The 15,789-nt window shown below is 36.9% G+C and overlaps 1 protein-coding gene and 1 pseudogene across 1 annotated transcript in view; one reads left to right on the forward strand and one right to left on the reverse strand.

Annotated features, from left to right (window-relative positions):
* The window catches only part of DPYD (dihydropyrimidine dehydrogenase), an 853,279-nt gene that overhangs the window by 797,031 nt on the left and 40,459 nt on the right, over positions 1-15,789 (forward strand). The window lies entirely within an intron of this gene.
* On the reverse strand, positions 5,946-7,511 carry LOC132673683 (AKT-interacting protein-like; annotated as a pseudogene).

Here is a 15,789-nt window from a genome sequence, read left to right on the forward strand (position 1 = left end):
TGTGCCATGTTCTAAGGATAATTTAGTGAACACATAGTCATTTACATTGTACTTGGGATGGAGATGGACAATAAACAAAATAAATAAGTTATAAAGTAAAGGTGAAAATTCTAAGTGCTAGCTAAGCGGGAAAAAAGGCACAGAAGGAGTATAGACAGACACAGCTAGGGGAGTGGCAGGAGGCAGAAAAAATTTTAATTTAAATAAGATGCCTAGGAAATGTGATATTTGAATGAAGACTTTAAGAAACAATTCCTTTGACATGAGATTCCTGTTGAAAATGCAGCAGATTTCACCCTCCTTGTGGGATTTTCTGCACCCTTCCTAGCATAGTGCTGTTTGCTATGTGATATTGATCTGGCTTCTGTCTCCAGTGAGAGCATAGTGCCCAGAGCAGTGTTAAGGTTCTGTCTGCAGGTTATTCTCAAGTTCTGAAATATAGGGAGAACAGAGTGAAGCCAAAGAGTCCTTTTTTGGTGCACTGACAGAAAACACAGTGATGTTCATTACTTAGAACTCTCCCCAGGGATTAAGCGTGATTAAATAGCCCCAGTTTACTAAAATGATAGGGCTTCACTACCAAATACACACGTCAGACAGTTGGCATCCCGTTTTTGTAGTGTTTCACGAGCATCTTTAGCAAAGCTAACAATGTAGGCCTGGATTGCTTTCTCCCTAGAGATGCTACACATCTCTCCAACTTGCTGTGTGCACATTGATTTCAAAAGGAGCTTTGCACTCACAAGAAAAACACGGAGGGCTTAATATGTGACCCATGGTTTTTACAGCCACACTATTAAAAAAAAAAGGGACGAAACTCAAAGCATTTTCACATTGACAGGAATTGGCTGTTTTGACAAGGGAAAGTCATGGCATAGGATTTTTTAGATAAATTAACAGAATGAAAGTGCTAAATTAAAATTGCAACATTGATTTCCTTTTTAGCTCAGCTGTGCATTATATAAAAGGGTCAGAGGCAGGATTTATTATGGGCGATGAGTCTCTGTCGTCCACTAAGATAGACCAGTGTATAAAATAAAGTTGTCCATTTCAGACACCCTTTGTCTCCAAGGAAAGCTGTCTAGGAGGCCCACGGGTGGCAAAGGCACTGAAAGGAAATGGAAATTGATAATCGGTCCTGTTAGGCTGATTCTCTGCATGTTCAATTCATATCCTTTTGAAAAGAAGAGATTAAGATGAAACCTCATTGAGGAATACACATTTTGAAGAAAATAGAAACAAAGGTTCTGCGAGGCTATTTCAGTCGGTGTCAAATGTGAGAACAAGGCGACGCAAACTTATATGAAGAAAGGGCATTAACAAAATCCCCAGACAAAGAAGAAGCTAATAGCAAATATATGCAGCCGCCTTTGTGGATGCTCACAGGAGAAGTGGTACAACTTGATTTACAAAGGACCTGGATAATTATTTGTTACTTGGAGCCAACCCTGCTTCTCCCTCTGCAGAGGGCGGGCACTGACCATCTGCGTGTCTTAGTTTTGCTTTTGTATGGATGAGAATTAGCCACATTTTTGTGGCTGGTAAGCTTTGCATGAAGAGATGTTTGAAGCACTGGCTTTGTTTTGTTTTAAATCTTTAAACTGTTCCCTCAGCTTCAGTCATAGGATTATTGCACATCTAACCACAAATAAATTGAAATATCAGCCGAAGAGAGCGCATGTTGCTCACTGATGGAATAATGGACGGCAGGTGGTAGAGGGTTTTGTTTTCAGAAAAGCACAGGAGGCTAGAAGTGACAAGAGCGATTCTGAGAGAGGGCTGAAACTGTCAGGATGGAGTCATGGGGGTCAGTAGTTCCTGAGCTGACCTTTTTAAACAAACCCTGAGACGACCTTTCACTGCGTCCTCACAGCAGTAGAGCATTCATGCCACAAAGGCTGCCCCTCCCTCCAGATATTGAGAGTTTGAACAAAAAGCATATTTTCTATGATTGGGCCCATGTTCAACGCTTCACTCACAGGGTAGCCTGACACTCCCTCTCCTGTCAGCCTGTGACACGCGATCCTAACTGCTCACCTGCTCTGGCATACACACTAGCATCTGAGCTCTCCCTTAACACCTTTCTGCAGCCTTTGATATCATCTTCCTGTCAAATCATGGAAATCGAGGGATTCAGCAGCAGAGCGGGACACTGGGTGTGCTAATTTCCATGTCATTGCCTTGAATGGTGTTCTAGCACAGAGCTGTTACCCAGAACTCTCACCTGGCTTTTGGGGACACGCTGAAGGGCCGAGATGTGTTATCATGGCATAAAATCCACTTCCTAATGTTTGTGAGCCAGAGTTATAGACTGCACAGCATAAGGCTTTCTTTTCAGATACTGTTCTGTCTGGCCTCTATTACGTCACCAGAAGTCACCAAAAGCAGTGCACCTAGTGTGCTTTGTACTGAAGACGTTTTGTTCAAAATTGCCAGTATCTGAAGGCAAAGACCTTTTATCTCCAAAGTCTGGGAAAAACAATGAGGGTTTTCTACCTTCATCACTAAATAATACTATATTATTCATCTTCCCATTAAAAATGTCTTAAATGATGATAGAGTTTATCTTACAATATGAGGTGTCCGTTATGGGATCTCCGCTCCTCGCTCACGGCATCATGCAGATACTGGGTTCATCCTGGGACCCGGGATTCCAAAGTCACACACCTAAATTTAGGAACTTCTTTCCCACTCACAACCAACCCAGTCATTTTCTCACTATACTTCAGTCCTCTGGTGACCTGGTCTAAACCACTGAAATGTAAATCATTAAAAACAAACAAGCTTTTTAAAAGTTTTGAAGCAAATTCAAGTGACTACAAAACTTAAAATTAGGGTTTTTTTCCCCCAGTTTGGATCTATGTATTTCTCTAATCTTTTGAGCAAGAAATAAGAGGAAATTTTGGTGAAAGATACCTTGGAAAAGACTTAATTTTCGAATCTGGCAGGAAAAAAATAATGTAAACAAAGACCCAGAACCTTAATCTCCTGATCTCCTGTTTCCAGACTTGGTACTCTTTTCAGTAGACACAGCCATTTCCCAGTACTTAAGCAAACACAGAAACTTCATAAAAGTAGCTCGTTATTGCTGGACCTAATTTTTGATGTCCTCCCCATCCCTGCCCCTTTTTAGAAGCCATGGAACCAATTTTATAAACATCTATTATTAAAATATATTATGTATGTATGTGTGTGTGTATATATATATATATATATATAGTATTTTATATACATAGACACATGTATATTTAAATGGTCTATATGCTGGGAAGTTTCTGACTTGAAAAAAATGTTAAAAAAGAGAGACATGGGGGACGCCTGGGTGGCTCAGTGGGTTAAGCATCCAACTTCAGCTTAGGTCACGATCTCCTGGTTTGTGAGTTCGAGCCCCATGTCGGGCTCTGTGCGGACAGCTCAGAGCCTGGAGCCTGCTTCGGATTCTGTGTCTCGCTCTCTCTCTGCCCCTGCCCTGCTCACGCTCTGTCTCTCTCTGTCTCAAAAATAAATAAAACATTAAAAAAAAATTTTTTTAAGAGAGACATGGATGGAACTAGAGGGTATTATGCTAAGCGAAATTAGTCAGAGAAAGACAAATATCATAGGACTTTACTCATAGGAGATCTTTAAGATACAAAACAGATGAACACAAGGGAAGGGAAGCAAAAATAATATAAAAACAGGGAGAGGGACAAAAACATAAGAGACTCTTAAATATGGAGAACAAACAAAGGGTTGCTGGAGGGGTTGTGGGAGGGGGGTGGGCTAAATGGGCACTAAGGAATCTACTCCTGGAATCATTGTTGCACTATATGCTAACTAACTTGGATGTACATTTAACAAATAAATTAAATTAAAAGTTTTAAAAAAGAAACAAAGAGACATGGAAAAAGCATCTAGGCAAAAGGTTAAGGGCAGGGGGGATATAGAAGGGAAAAGAAAGAAGGTGTTTTCACAATGGAACCTGAAGATTATAAAGAAAGCTCAGGATGCCCGAGAAGGGAAGGTTAGCCTGGACTGGGAGGGGAGGCAGTGGATCTACCAAGAACATCTCCTTTTCCTGAGTATCAGCAAGGTCTATTTAGAAATAACCAAAAAAGGAAAAAAGAAGAAAACAAAAAGAGACATGTGAAAAGAAAAGGCCAATGAATAGATAAAATTATCATTATAGTTCAAAAAAGGAAAAGTAAGAATCTATTCTGTGTAAGAATGAAAACAGAACTGTAACCTCAGATAGAGAAGAGAATTAAAGAATGAATTGTTATGCATGACTCTTTGGCAATAAAGTGTAGAGGGAGGAGGTAATTTCTTACCAATTATAAAGTACCAAATTTTGAAAATATATAACCAATAATCACCTAAAGAACTGGAAAACAGATTTTAAAATTCACCATTCAAAAGATAATAGGAACAAGTAGTTTCACAGCTGAATAGCTGATAATTTTGTCGGAGTTTCTGTTATTTAAAAAATTCCAGCTTTTAAAAAGATATAAAAAACTCCCTAATCAATTTATGAAACTTGATCAACTTTACTACCAAAACCAGATAATACTGCAATAAAATATATATATATATATTATATATATATATATATAAAATATATATATAATATATATATAAAATATATATATAATATATATATAATATATATATATAATATATATTATATATATATATATATTATATATATATATAGAGAGAGAGAGACCATTTTCCACTTAAGAATAAAGGTGCAAAATTGTAAACCAAATAATATTAAAATTGAATCTTTGATATTATAATGAAACTAAAGTTCCATGTAATAGATCCAGATAATGGATTAATTTTGTCTTCTAATTTTCTCTTTATTAACTTGGTAGAATGTGGATAAACCCCAGTATATTCTAGGTTGAATCAACATGAGAAAGATGATAACAGTGCATGACCTGGCTTCCTCTAGGTGTCCCCTGCAATTATATAGCAATAATAAAGCTTTCACCTATGATTCCGAAGTAATCCTTTAGTGAAGACTGTTCAGGAAAAAAGTCTTTGTTCATCCATACATTCATATATATAGTACTTGAAAGCATCAAATAAATGAGTGACTCTTGATGATGATAAGGCAACCAATAAAGGTTTTATACAGGAAACCTGTAGTGTTAGCACATTGAACCTGTCATTATGCTGCTTTTTATCTTAGGGGACTTAAGTTTCTTGTTCAAGCATCTGCTAGGGTGGATATTAGAAGAAAATAACCCAATTCAGTAATTCATCTCCACTACAAAACATTTCAGGAAAGAGATTGTATACAGAAATGAATTCTGTGAGAAAAGTTACCCATTTCTCTCATTTCACACCGGCTGGATATAGCCAGGCCTCCTAAATTAGTGTCTCAGTAAGACACATCATAGCTTCCCTTTAGAAGGTATCCAAGATACACTCAATTTGGGTCTCCTCACTGAATAGTGAGTCAGCTAGAGAGATCAATGCCTAAAGAATTGTGGGTGCTCATAAACATTGGTTTAACTTAATTGGATCATTCAGACGGAAGATTATCCAGGCTCTCAAATCACTTTACTTCTCCTCTCCATATACTAACATGTGTACAACTGAAACCACTGATTTAAAAATCATTACATAGTGCTGAGCTCTGTCTACTCTATTAGTTTAAATGAATGTACCTCACCTTTAGGACTATCTTCAGAAAAATAGTTAAACCTCAAGGTCCCCAATAATTTAGAGTACTAAACTAGATAACCACCCTAGAGGCACTCTGACAGAAGTAATGCATTAATTACCTAACGGGAGGTTTCCAAAACTTGCTGTTAGAACTAAGCATCCATGGACAACACTGATAGTGGTCCTTATTCACACGGTTTTACCCTTCAAACAGCCCTTTGTCTTTGATCAGCGCTAACTAGACCCAGGTCCAGCAGGAAACTGCATGGCACACCAGATTCACCGGGGCTTTAAGTTGCTACTCTTCTCCCTTCTCTACTGAAAGCTTGTCCTGAACCAAGCTTTACCCATGACAGGCCAGCAATAAGAAATTTTATTTGTGCTGTATTTCAGGCTTCTTTTTCTGAGTCAGCATCTTCTCTCTGGCTTCATCATGTACAGAAAGATTCTACGGAGAAAAGTTAATTTAATGCATAAAGGCCTTCTATTTTAGGTTGTCAAACAAACAAGCAGTGCACATTTTAACATTGTCAACCACTTTACTTTTAAAAACCTGTGGGGGCACCTGGGTGGCTCAGTCAGTTGAGCATCTGACTTGGGCTCAGGTCATGATCTCATAGTCTGTGAGTTCTAGCCCCACGTCGGGCTCTATGCTGACAGCTCAGAGCCTGGAGTCTGTTTCAGATTCTATGTCTCCCTCTCTCTCTGCCCCTCCCCCACTCATGCTCTGTCTCTCTCTCTCTCTGTCAAAAATAAATAAACATTAGAAAAAAATACATAAAAAGCTGAGCATCTTTTTCATATAGTACTACAGCCTCTGGGTTTAGGGGCCTTACATATCAATCTTGTAGAACGCATTCCTTGCATACATTAATACTTGCCAAATATGATTATGGTTCTGCTTCTAGTTTGCAAATACTCCCTTCACATCTAGTTCATCTGAAGTGGGATCAACTAGCAGGTGAAAGATGGGAATATCAGAAACCAAGCATGGACTTTCACTATCTGGGTAGTTATCAGGGATGTGAACTTAAATACACTGTCTTGATAAAGTCCAAGCTGTATGAATACTACTCCAAATCACATTAATGCAGAGCAGTAAGGTGACTGCACATAGATAGATACCTGGTAACTTATGCTTCACAACCAAGATAAATTCTGCAAAAGTGTATTCCAGCTAGAAGGGTCCACAGGAAGCACGTGTACCATTTGTTGTCTATTGCTGGGGCAGGAGATGTCCGCTTAGCTATGAGCAAAGCATTCTGGGGAATAGAAGGCAGCTGTTTCTTTGGAGCAGTGTGTAGAGGATTAGTTATCACATCCCCTATTAATGTCTTCTCTTTACCATCAGACTATTTCCATACGGAGCTTGCAGACATGCTCCAGAAAGGGTTCATAACATGAACTTCAAACAAAGACATTCAGTGATCTGTGTCATCAAAGTCTCCTGTCCTCGGGATTCACTTTACTGCTCCCCATGCTTGGTTTCCTTTCTGCTAAACAGGGGCTAATGACTCTGGCCTTGAGAGACTGTCAGGACGAGGAGGTGAGATAATACAAATCACTCATACGAAAGCCCATTTTTAAATGCTTATGAGGTAGATGTTACCTTTATGGGTCTTAAAAATGTATAAAATCCCACCTTTCACTCTCTCTCACCAATTGTTGTTTACAGATCTTCTAACTCCCTTACAGATTCCTTATTTTTCCAACGTCAGCATATTTGCTGCTACCACCTCTAATCTATATATAGTCTTTGTTTCATATTTTTACAAATTGGTTTCATTATCTTTGTGAAACTTCTCCCATTCTCACTGACTTATAAGGACTGGGCTACGAAAGACATCAGTAGCCAATCAAAAATGCTCTTCTTGGGGTGCTTGGGTGGCTGAGTCGGTTAAGTGTCCTGATCGCATGGCTCGTGGTTCGAGCCTCAGATTAGGCTCTGTGCTGACAGGTCGGAGCCTGGAGCCTGTTTCAGATTCTGTGTCTCCCTCTCTCTGCCCTTCCCCTACTTGTGCTCTGTCTCTCTCTCTCTCTCAAAATAAATAATTTTTTTTTCAAATTGAAAAAAACGTTCTTCTTATTTAATCCACACATGAACCAATCGGAACTTAGTGTGAGGGTAACACTTAGCTCTATAGCTCTGTTCTGCTCTGTTCATTCTGTCTGGAAGTACAGAGGATACTTGCCAATAGTACTTGCCACCAAATAGTGCTCTAGTGATGCAGTGTTTTTAGGCTCAGGGATATTCAGAAAACTACAGTTGTTTGGATAGCTCAACATTGCAGGGACAAAGTTTTATTTTGTTTATTTGTGTATAAATATTTTCATATGCATATCTATCTAAATGTATATCTTCCTTGAGAAATATAAATGAAAAATAACTCACTCTCCTAAAAGCTAGCACTAGAGTTTTAATTCTTGGAAAGTTCACATTACAGTTTAATTCTTTGAGGTATGTTAATATACCAACACCCCATAAGGATGGGCATTTTGTCATATATTCAGAAATAAAAATCTATAACCTCAAATATATAGAGTGCTTTGCTAGAGTGACTGAACATTTCTGATTTGATATATATTTAAACATATTTTAGAATTAGGCCTGAAGTGTGTGCTTAACAAATTTCTGTCAGTTTAGCCATTAAATATGCATTCTCTCACAGCTTAGGTTTGCTTGATAGCTACCATTCTAAATTATGATTTGAAGCTCATATTAAAAAACAACAACAATAGGATAATGATTTGGGCCATAATAATAATTATAATTTTATTCCCACAAAGTTCTTGTAATACTTCCCGTTAGTGTGCCATTTAAGTCAATATTTTGTTTAAATAATGGTATACAAGTAAATGTACTCACTATAGAAAATTAGCAAAAGACATAACTGTAAAAAAGATCACCTCTAATCTCACTACTCAGAGATCCCAACTGTTATGCAGGTAACTGTATACATATGGAAACAATAATTTCTTAAATTATAGCACCTCATATACTGCTCGAATTCTTTTTATTTCTGCTAAAAATATATTATGTAAGAATTTTATATACTTCTTATAATCCTTCTAAATACGATTTTCTTTTTAATGACCATCTAAGATTTTGCGAAATAAATGACAATTTAGGCAATCTGTTGCTTTGAAATTTTTAAATAATAAAATCAAAATCCATTATGATGAAAAAGAGAGAACTTACTGCAGCCAGTTCTGGTCCTCAAGGACTTTCCCTTCAAACATGAAATGCAAGATCATATGAAAGAGCAAGAGAAGACCCAAAGGCAGCACCCAGCCTTAATTCTGTGTGTTGACACAAAACATTTTTGAAGGCAAGTGGACAGTGAGTCTCCCCAGATTGTCAAATGTGTAATAGAATCCAGACCACTGTGTAACCAGTAATGGCTTCTTTAGCCACAACTCAAAGACATCCCATTTATACTAGGGTCTTTTTTTTCAGTAGTGAATAGATTGCATTTAAATTATAAACTTAGAAAGGAGAGGTAAAAGGATTACTGAGTATGAGAGATAAATGAAGAAAAGCAGTAAAGCCTATGGATTCAGAAGGATAAGTCCCCCAGTTCATCTGACATAAGAGATGGATTACAATGTCTCTGAAGTGGGGGGCAGTTTACTTAGGAATTTAGCAGTAATTCGCATTTAAGGAATCCATTAGTACCATCATATACACGCTTCTATCATTGGATGACTAATAGGAATACATGGTATTTGCTTATGATTTTATAGATTCTAATAAAATATGACATTATCTTTTTGAGTCATTCTTATTCAGGGAAAACCTACTTTCCTAGGACTTGGCTGACATAACCCACATCAACCATTAAATGGCATAATGATGCTGTATCTTTTGACATTGTCTTGTGTATCTTTCTCCCTGTGGCTCATTCTGTCCTAGAAAAAGTATCTCTAAGGAGCAGTGCTTGAATTAATCCCTGCATGCTGATCAACAGAAATTTTTCCTAGAAATAACTAAGTCTGTCAACTGCCCAGGTATTTAGCTCATGCAAAGATGTTCATACAGAAATTCAAGAGGTGAATTGTGCTCTTAAAAAACATTCAGACATTATGGTTTTCTTTGAAGGAACGAGGTTATTTGTGATATTTGCCCCTAGAAACCACCTTAGAAGACATAAATGCAAATACATATTTTACATATTCTTCAGTTTAAAAAATTGGCATTACCTAACTTGTAGAGGAGAGATGGGGTGTCGGGGGAGGGGTGGAATGGAATTCAAGAAACAACAGACACCTATGTCAGAGGCATTCAGCTCTGGACTCAACCCAAATCAGAAGCATCCAGTGACTACTCCTCTCTGCCTTTTTCTTTCAGTTACTCACATTGTTTTCTGGCGTAAAGCTGGAAATAGAACAGTGTTTGTTCCCTGCTTTCGTCTGATGATAATTTCGTTGCTGTTGTTTCATATTCCTAAAATTTGGACTCTTATTTACAAATAGGATTATAGGAATGATGATGTAATTTCCACATAGCATGGCTCTCAGAAAATTGAGATACCATATTATGGCTACTATGAGAAAGAAAGTTAAAAATGAGCCAGTAAGTATTTGAGGAACACAATGCATTTCATCCATTCTAAGACATTCATTTTTTCCAGGATGTCTTGCAATTAATTTATCTTTAAATTAGCAGACTGTGAATGCTTAAAAGTTTTAGTAATATTTAAAAAAATTATTTTGCTTATTATTTTCCTCTTATCATATACACAAAACGAAGTAACATCTTAAATGGGATGAAATACAATGTTGTGTTTTCAATTTGTAGTAGAAACACATAAAATTACTCATTGGGGAGTACTTGTAACTGGTATTCTAATACATCAACATAGATTCTCTCTCAAACTCCACTAGATAGAGGAAAACACATTCTCTTGGAAAGATGGTTCACAAAAAAATTCAAAATCTCATCCGCATTCTGTTTAGAAGGTCACTTTCTAAAATCTAACTAATGGGACATTGGGCCAGGGTGGATTAATGAATTCCATAGATAATCCCTCAAAACTCAATTTATTCATTGAATTCACTTCTTTCTCTACTAAACATGTTCCCAAAGATTGATGGGTAACCAGATTAATTAATTTGTTACATATCCTTACCCTTTTTTTCTTAGAGTCAACAATGAATAAAATCCAAAATCAGAAAGAAGTAGCACAAAGATAATCCCTAATCTGAATAACTACTTCTAAATAACAGAGGGCCTACTATGCTTTAAGTCTTTCTATAGAATTCAAATATTAGACTCAAATATGGATGTCTTACATGTATTTATATTTATGTGTGTATACACACAGTAAGCACACACATATTTAATTGCATAGCTCTATGTATTTACAAGGCTTTGGCCATAATGTTCTAAAACCACTTAAGAAGGCAAAAATGAACATACTGAAATTTCTTCCTGGGCTAGTAGAGATGAGGGGAAAAGTTATTGGGGTTTGCAAATTTATTCTAAAGAATTTTTTTAAATACCCACTGACCTACATTAATTGAAAGAAAACCAGTCAACTACAATTGTAATTGTTATCCTGTCAGGTATTTATTAATAGACAGACGGCTGTCATCTTTGTTAAAATGCTCGAAGTTGACAGAATTTCATTTACATAAATGGGTGGAAAATCCTTTTCTTACTTGTCCAACAAACTGGAGACAAAGTGCCTGCCAATGTTTTAATTTCTTTTTCATGTTCTGGTTAGAGAGTGAGAAGAATGCTTTCACTCCACAGTGTCATGAATATGATAATCTATGGAAATCACGGAAAGCAGGTACTTAAGTTAAGCATATACTGTACTATGGGAATCCCTGATGAATTCAAGTCTATTCTGTTTAGAGAAGATGTTGTTGCCTGTGAAGTGACAGACTGCCAGATGTTCATGAAGTAGCACAGTAATGGGCTCAGATCTTAGCATCTTTCCCCAACCCCCACAGATGACAGCATTTACTTCAGGCTACAGAATGGCCTTGCCTTCATTCTTTAAGAACTAGTGTTTATGCTTACTTCTCAACTATCAAATCTTCATTTTCTTAATTTTACTTATTTCAACATGTGAAACATAAAATTATATAACTATGTGAGCAATCCTTACTGTATAGGGTGTATGTAGTCTAAATGTGAAATAAGCAAATTCTCTATCATGTAAAACATGCTTAATCCACTGACTTCCCTTATAAAAGCTGGGGGAAAAATGGTTTCCTGGAGGGAGGGGGAATGTTTTCTCTAGCATATTAAGCACATAGCAAATGTGCTAAAGCATATGTAAGTTAATAATAGAAAACTATAGCACATCGTGAGGATTTTTGTAATAATGATGTTGATGATAAGGACTAACATTTAATAAGTGCCTACTGTTTACCAAGCTCTGGCTGCATTTTATATACTTTATATAAATTATATAATCCTTACTACAACCCTGTGAAATGTTATTCACATTTTATGAATGAGGCAACTGAGACCTTATAAAGATAAAACAAAATTTGACCAGGTCAAAAACCTAGTAAATAATGGAACTAAGATTGAAAGCCAACGTCAAAGACTGAACTCTTTATCCTAAATATTCTGCTTCTCATACATTCATTCATTTGAGAATGTACAGCAGGCCAGATATTGTTCAAAGTTCTCAGGAAACATCAGTGAACAAAACTTATGAACATCCTATTCTGGTAGCTCATATCTTCTAGAAAGGATGAGATACAAAATAAATGAATAAAGAATATGATGATTATCAAAGGGGAGATTCACAGAGTATGATCTGGAGGACCTACTTTCCATATAAAGGCCCTAAGACTTATTGGGAACAGCAAAAACACCAGTATGGTTGCAGTGTAGTAAATTAAGAGGAGAGTGGCAAAAAATAAAATTAAAGGGATAGGCAGGAGCCACATAAGCCTGTAGTCATTGCAAAGCTTTTAGGTTTTATTTTAAGTAAATTGGGAAATCATTTGGAGAATTTTAAGTAGAGGAGAGACATGTTCTCATTTCTATTTAAGATAATTGCTCTGGCTACTGTATGAAGAGTACATTATAGCAAGTCAAAAGAGAAAGTAGTCAGATCAGTTAGGAGTATTCCTGGTGAAAGACAGTGGAGCCTTAGACTAGAGCCATATCAATGGAGATGGTGGGAAGTGGAGAGATTTAAGTCATATGTTGAGGGTGGAGCGTAGTTTTGCTGAAGGATTGGATCTAGAGGTGAAGATAAGGGGAAAAAATGAATCCAGAATAGCCCTAGATTTTTGGCCTGAGCAAATGGGTCAGCAGTCATTCCATTAACTAAAATAGGGAAGACTGGGGAAAGAATACTTGGAGTGAAATAACAAGGGATCTACTTAAGACATATTAAGTTTGAGATTGCTTTTCAACAATTAATTAAATGTGTTAATTAAGTCACTGGATGTAAGAGTCGGGAGCTCAGTATAAAGAACAGAACTGGAGCTATAAATTTGAAAGCCATAGCTTAAATGATATTTAAAGTCATAAGACAAGATCAAATCATTTGCAAAGGGTATCCTGACAGAGGGAAAGAAAGAGTGTCTATGACTCAATCTTGGGTATTCCAACCTATAGGTTTCAGAGAGAAAGATTTACCCGGTAAGGGAGACATAGAAGTGATGTAGGAAAAAGAGTAGGATAGTATTTTAAGAAAGAGGGAAGGGTCCATGTTGAATGCTACTGAGAGATAAAGTAAAATGAGCACAAAAGTGTGGCCATATGATTTGCAAAATAAAGGTTGTTGGCCCCATCACCACAGCCTTTGTGTGGCTGGGAAAAGAGGACAGATTTCCAGAAAGAATAACTGAGGAGTGAATGGGAGGTAAGGGTGGAAGAACAGACACTATTATCAGTACCTAAGAGAGATTGGAAGGGAAATAGGTAAATGAAAATGCCTGGAAGTGGCTGCAGAGACAAAGAGTTCTTTTATTTGTTTTGTGTATTTGTTTTTAGGATGAGCGGGATTGGAGCATGTTTGTGTGTTAACAGAAATAATAAGAAAATGAGAGTGAATCATGGGATGGTCAGAGATGAAAATTAAAGAATGATCAGATATATGCAAGACAGAGCCCTCAGTGGCTCCTTTGAAAGAACCAGGACACTTCCCATCATAACAGAAGAAAAGATGGATGACAGCACAGATGAGGGGGATTTATAAAATTTAGAATAGAAAAATTACTTCAGTATTTTAAACCGATAATGTGAGGCAAGAGCCTCAACTGAGAATGAAAAGGAGTGGCAGTTTAGATTTTAGGAGCAAGAAGAAGATATAAAAATGTCACTCGGTAAAGTGAGAAAGCTGAAGAGTGACAGCAGTAACATAGCAAGGCTTGTTGGCACTATTGAGTGCTCACTTGAGGTTATAGTTACGAAGTTGGGGCGGGGAGCAGTCATATTCTGCAGCCACCTTCAGCTTTCAAGTGTAAATACGGAACGACTGAATGATTGGGTTAAATATGGGCAAAGATTTAGCCTGATAAGTGCAAGAAAAGGTTAGAGGTTGTCATCTGAGAGGATTTGACCTTAAATGGTCAGATATATATGTATCAATGAGAATTGTGATAAATGTTGAATATGTTTATAGAATTATTTCTTTATGTTTAGTCCCATTACTTTATAAACTACTGTGAACTCCCTGAGGATAGGGATCATATCTGTTTTGCCCCCTATTATGTCTTCAATGCTTACCACGTAGAATGAGTCTTTCTTAAGAACACATTTTATTAGATCTTTTCCTTGGTATCTTCCCTTAAAGTACCAAAAGACACATGGTAATTTTAGGTGAAACAGCAGCCAAACAGCTCAGAAAGGACATGGCCACTCAATATAGAGGAGAAGGTGCTAGGCCCGGAGGTGACAGGTCTAGGTTTGAGTTTGCTCTGCCATTAACTGTTACATGGCACTGGGCCTTGTGTGCTTGCCACATCTGTGGGCCTCAGGTTTCATCAATATTATAATAATTCTGTTATTGTGGAAATTAAATGACATAATATGCAAAAATAATTTCTAAAAGTATAAGTACAAAACTACGTTATTTAGTTTTAGAGTTTGGTCCTGATGCCTCTCAGGACATGTGATATTCAGCAACTGGTTGATGTTTGATGATGCTCAGAAAACTATGTACCGATTATTCTGCTCCAAGCCTAATGGCTGGTTTCTTTGACTACTGTTTTCATTTTGTATTAGCCATTGCCAAACAGGAGGCTTATCTCTGTAATAGGCTATGGCAGTCAAGAGCAGGAGGGTCTAAAGACCGGTAGCATAGACGACCGGCCCTAGGGCCTACATAAAGCCCATAAAGCCCAAGTGAATTATTGTTTCCCAAAGCTTAACGTTTGATCTACTGCAGTAATTGCCTAGGTTCACACTTGTTCAACAAATGATATTTTTAATAAAATGATATTTTTTTTAAGATCTATAGCCTATAAATTTTTTGGTTGTTTGATTTTTTGGTTTTTGTTTGATTTTGTTGTTTGATTTTTATGAATAGGAGAGTGAAATAGTTGGTTGTTATTGTTTTCTTTGTAGAAAACTTTAAACAAAGAACCAAGAAAATACAAAGAAATTATTTGTGTTGTGCTCTAAACCTTTGAATATAAGGTAATTGTTGAGACTGTACCTTAAAATACCCTACTACTACAAATGCTATTAGGCTGTAGGATGTTGTTAAAATTTAAAGTCACTGTTATTATCGGGATTTGGTTTATGTAATATTATGGATGAGGCCAAATATTACCTGTTTGGTCATTAAGCATTAGATGAATCTCATTCTTGCCAAGCATTGTGCATAGAAATAAAGTTTCTTTTTTTTATTTTTTTAGTATTTATTTATTTATTTTGAGAGAAAGAGAGCATGCGAGGGACATAGGAGGGACAGAGAGAGAGAGAGAGAAAGAGAGAGAGAGAGAGAGAGAGAGAATCCCAAGGTTTCACTCTTAGCACAGAGCCCGATGTGGGGCTCGATCTTACAACTGTGAGATCGTGACTTGAACCAAAATCAAGAGTCAGACACTTAACCAGCTGAGCCACCCAGATGCCCCTAGAGAGAACCTTTCTGAACATTTTATATGAAAAGTGTCAGCATTAAGCTGTGACCCCAATGAGGTTAGCAGAAATTT

Source organism: Panthera onca, chromosome C1 (genome assembly GCF_046562875.1).
Source record: "Panthera onca isolate mPanOnc1 chromosome C1, mPanOnc1 haplotype 2, whole genome shotgun sequence".
Classification (NCBI taxonomy): Eukaryota; Metazoa; Chordata; class Mammalia; order Carnivora; family Felidae; genus Panthera; species Panthera onca.